The following is a 5,419-nucleotide window of genomic DNA, read 5'->3' on the forward strand; positions in this document are numbered from 1 at the left end:
ACAAACATAAGGCGAGTAAAATAAGGTTCTTGACATGCGACCAGTTCGCGTAGCGCGACGACAACGGCAGACTATCTTTTATCACATGCGCAGGCCACGTCGCCATGTGAATGCTTCGTGTTATCTGCAATAACGCACTGAGTTCGAAGTCTACATTACCCCCTTCACTGCCCTCTACGATTTGCATTCTTCGGCGCAATCGCGAAGTATCGATACGGCGATAGAGTGCGTGAATAGAAATGAAGATTATGTTTTCCCCGTAACCAGCAGGGGCAATCTAAAAGGCCAGTTATCGTCAAACGTCGGACGGAAAACGGTGAGTGGTGGTTGCCGAGGGTAATGAGTTTGTGCATGACTTGGAGCTTCAAGAAGACTGTATGTCCTCCGCTTAAGCAAAGGGTGCCATCTCAGTATGCTTGCTATTGATACTATGATTGACCCCTTTCTGTCCTATACTACGGTAATATGACAGTAAGGTATTATGCCTGACTTGCTATTTTCTAGTAAATTTTGATGGCTCCTCAGGGACATTATAAAACATGAGGTAGTAGAAAGTTGATAAACATGACTGCAGACAAAAAAAAAAGGACCCTCACAAACCATCAAAAGATGACTGTTGGCGTTAACGAGATTAGCATTGAAAAAATGCAGCGACACACCGTAAAGCCACCACCCGAAAGCACGTGAGGCGTATACTGGAGCCGGCCTCCTATATCGCACTTTCCTCTCGAAAAACTGCGCCACCTAGCTGCGGTGGCGCCGCGAGGTCCGTGCGTGGCGCATGCCTGAATATATATTCAGTGAAGATTTTCTAAATATATATATATGACACGGTTTGGATTTCCCCAACACCGGAGAAAGATTAATTTTATTTTATTGAAGAGGCCAGTTACGTAAGCTGGCGCCAGACAGGTTCAAAGAAGAACGGCACGTAACTGGTGAACCAAGTTCATGTGACAAATGTTTCTTTAACATAGGCACATACCCTGTGGCACACACTCAGTGAACCATGTTAGCGTGACAGACGTTCGTTGAAGAGTGGCCCATAACCAGCGTAACATACCTAGTGATCAATGTTGGTCCAACGGTTACTTTTCAAACTGGTTCCCTCAGAACAGCAGCCCGATGCTTTACCCATTAGACTATGGACCAGCCAGTCGCCCTCATCATCATCATCATCAGCCTGGTTACGCCCACTGCAGGGCAATGGCCTCTCCCATACTTCTCCATCTAACCCGGTCATGTACTAATTATGGCCATGTTGTCCCTGCAAACTTCTTAATCACATCCGCCCACCTAACTTTCTGCCGCCACTTCCTACGCTTACCTTCCCTTGGAACCCAGTCCGTAACCCTTAACGACCATCGGTTATCTTCCCTCCTCATTACATGTCCCTATTTCATTTCCTTGATTTCAACTAAGATGTCATCACCTCGCCTTTGTTCCCTCACCCAATCTGCTATTTTCTTATCGCTTAACGTTACACCCATCATACTTCTTTACATATCTCGTTGCGTCGTCCTCAATTTATGTAGAACCCTTTTCGTAAGTCTCCAGGTTTCTGCCCTGTAGGTGACTACTGGTAAGACATCTGTTATACACTTTTCTCTTGAGGGATAATGGCAACCTGCTGTTCATCATCTGAGAATGTCTGCCAAACGCAGCCCAGCCCATTCTTATTCTTCTGATAATTTCAGTCTCATGATGCAGATCCGCGGTCACAACCTGCAATAAGTAGATGTAGTCACTTACCACTTCCCGTGCCTCGCTACCTATCTTAAACTGCTGTTCTCTTCCCGAGACGGTTAAACATTACATTAGTTTTCTGCAGATTAATTTTTAGACCAACCCTTCTCTTTTGCCTCTCCAGGTCAGTGAGCATGTATTGCAATTGGTCCCCTGAGTTACTAATTTACACACAGTCGCAGTAGATACGAACGAATAGGTAGGATACGTAACTCACACTGGGTGAAGTTCCGAAAGAATGTTAATCGCATTTAAATCTGTTAACACTAAGGTATCATGTGTCTGTAGATATGTTCCAGCGGAAGTTAGAAACTACTAGAACACACAACGATGCGTTAAGAACTTGACGCAATCAACATGTTTCAGCATGCCATGCCCGTGCCGCGAATAAAGTTGTAGACCAAATGATAGTATCGCCTTGATGTTTGAAGGTTTGTTGCTGCCATGCTAACGCGCGGACCCCGCAAAAGCATAATCAAGGTGCGCCTCCTAATGCGAGGCGTGAAATGGCGGAAAGAGTAAGTATATTTGAAGCTGAAGGTCAATGAGCAATTATTTAGTTAATTGATGCAAAAACATTCAATCATTGTTGATGAGTTTCTAAGAGCGCTTAAACTGACCAACCCTTCCCATACCGGAAAATGTGGGTAAGCGAAGCTTGTCCAGCGTGCACTTGAGCTTTGTGACGGTCAAGTAACGCAAAGGTAACGGTGGAAGATTGCTTCGGCCTTTCGCTCCCTAAGCTCGAGGTCTTCTCGTTGCTGTCGGATTGGCTGGGCTCGGGTGGCTCTATTAGCTGGATCGGTGCGCGACGACTAGCCCTTTTGCGGGCGTGTTCTCGTCGCCGCTCTTCAAAGGCTGCGTGTTTCTTCGGGGAACGCACGACAGGTGGGTGTGCCTTCCGTTTTCCGAGACTGAAATGAACGGGAACGAAGCTGGCGCAGCGCGCGCGAAACCTTTTCCGGCCATTTCCCTCCCCGGTGGAACCGAAAGGGCTCTGATTGGTTGCGCGTGTGGCGCGAGCGCACGCCTATGCAGCTGGAATCCTTGCTAATGACTCACGCTCCGGAGCCAGCGCGGCTGTCAGCTCATGAAACTGCCCTTTCCCGCACCTTCTCTAATCTGGGAGCAACTGTTTTCTTTGCCTGTTCACAACACCACCGAAACTTGTGAGCCAACACCTGACATCGCTGTGCAACGTATGCACTCCGAGTCACAACCAAGGAATGTGTCTGAGCAACGCGTATTCGTCGCTCGTGCAACACACAAGCAGGCCGGGACACATTGACCCACCACCTCGTGCAACTTCCGTGTCAAAGAGTGGCACCGCACTCACGTCCGTATTCCTACAGACGGGTAGAGTTTGAGCTGTCGCATAAGCAAGGTGAAGTTTGCTGCAGTTTCTTCTGGACACGGGCAGCCAGCGCATTTTCGCTCGGCAGGACGTTGCTCTATCACTTAATTGTCAAGTCGAAGGCGTGGAGCCCCTCAATATATTCACCTGCTGGAAAACGCATCACCTTGCGACCCTTACATGTAACCGAGTGTCCGTCACACTATGAAGTGAGCACGATACCAACGAGATCACTATAGATGCCCTCGAAGTACCGGAAATCTCTGCGGTAACTAATTCACCAGCGGATGGCGCGATCATCACCATGATGAATAACATCGGTCGTGTTCGCGCTGATGCAAGCCCTGAAGCAGCTACTTTCCGAAAAAGAAACGAGATCAGCATTTTCATTTGCTCCAATATCTACTGGGACATTGTAACTGGCCAGGTATCTCGATTATCAGCTCAAGTTACTGCAGTGGAAACCCGTTTTAGATGAACGATCCAGGGAACCTTTGACTTCTCCCAAGGTTCAACTGTCCAAAGCACGTCTCTGGTCTTTGGCATTGGAGTGCATCCCAGAGACGATGCGCTATTGAAATAGGTAATTTTTTTTATCTTGCACCTGAACGCAGTTGGCATACGAGACATTACTGAGGAAGGTAACCAATACAAGTACAAAGCTCCCCTCGTCACGGAAGGGAACAGGCGAGCACCGCACCTCCTTCATTTTTTACCATGCTTCCATAGAAGAGTGCTCCTGTCCAGAGAACAAGCCATCACCATGCCCCAGAAGGACGGCAATAAAAGTAGCAAGGACAAAGTGTGATCTTCGTGCCTCACAGGAGGACCGACTACCGTGGTTTCGAGCTTAGCGAGCCACAGGGCCGTGTCAGCCGTCAGCCTCTAGCGCCGCTGCGCGTGAGCTCAGGTCGCAAGGGGCTACTGAGCGACGCACGCAAGAACACAGTATTGCCCTGAGTTAACTGATACCGTTTATTGTATCCGGTGACACGCGACACTGCACAGACTCCCGGTCCCAGAGCGGCGGAGAACCAAAGGGGTCACACACCAAGGGCGATAAATAGTGAGGGGAGCCTATAGTACGTTGCTGCGAGAGTACATGCTCCAGCTGGGGCACCCCGCTAGGAAAAGTCCCGGTGGCTATGCTACTTGCTCTCACGATAACCAATGGACCAACTCGCGAGAGCTCGGGTAGTCTCCTGCGGCTTGGACCTCCGATGAGTGCGGCTCGGCGTGGTACGACCTCGCACGAGCACTAGGCACCCGTTATTAGGCTTATCGTCGGGACAGGATCAACACGAGGTACGCGCTTCCCGCACGGGCGAAGGCACCACGCGTGCTCAGTCTTAGTCACAAAGGTGTCGGTGGACGAGAGGAAGCATGTACGTACCCGGCGCAGTCCCAAGGAGAAAGAGACACGCTACAGTCACAACAGTAGCCACCAGATGCCGCATCGTCACGTCGTAGCTCCATCCTCACCGCGAACCATCGCGAGTGGGGCGCCACCACTAACAACTGTTTCGGAGCAAGGAGGGAGTGAGGCGCAGGGATTGCAGAAACAGGTGAAATGCGCCCGTGCAACGGCGCGTCGAATTCCTAAAAACCCCACAAAGGAAAACAAGGGAAAGGCAAGAGCACAGGGTCCTTCAAGGAACACGACGGTGACAAGGTTGCCGATCATGAAACACCGCCTAACGCAGCCGCCACATAGACGCCTAATCAACCCAGGTGCAATAGCGGCGTCACGAGGTCTCCAAAGGTAAGAAATGTTCACCTCCTACAAGGCTGTGCAGGCCTAACAGACGAGGCTCAAGACCCTTGCCAACGATGGTTTCATGTACTCCGGAAGGTAATTCGATGACAAGTACAAGCATGGCAGTACGTAACTACATAAAGAGGCATGTGTACAATCCCCACCCTTCCGGAATGAACACCGGCGCACAATGCTCAACACCCAATCAAAGCTCAACACAAGCGGAGACACACGTACTGTGCGAATGCTACGTCGAGCCTCATGGGCGCCTGCGATGGAAGGCCACTTGACGCCTTCAGACTTCTTATTTGGCAAACGTGCAACGTGTTTTTCTCAAGAGTTGAGTGCCACGCTACCCAAATCAACTTTAATACAGCATAAATCTATGATTTAGTAACCTCGTACTCTAGTAACCTGAGTTACTAAGCAAGTAAATATCACTTGCGATTCGCTGATGATATTGCCCTGCTTAGAAACTCAGGGGTACAATTGCAATGCATGCTGACTGACCTGTAAAAGCAAAGCAGAAGGGTGGGTTTAAAAATTAATCTGTAGAAAACTAA

Source organism: Dermacentor andersoni, chromosome 5 (genome assembly GCF_023375885.2).
Source record: "Dermacentor andersoni chromosome 5, qqDerAnde1_hic_scaffold, whole genome shotgun sequence".
Taxonomy (NCBI): domain Eukaryota; kingdom Metazoa; phylum Arthropoda; class Arachnida; order Ixodida; family Ixodidae; genus Dermacentor; species Dermacentor andersoni.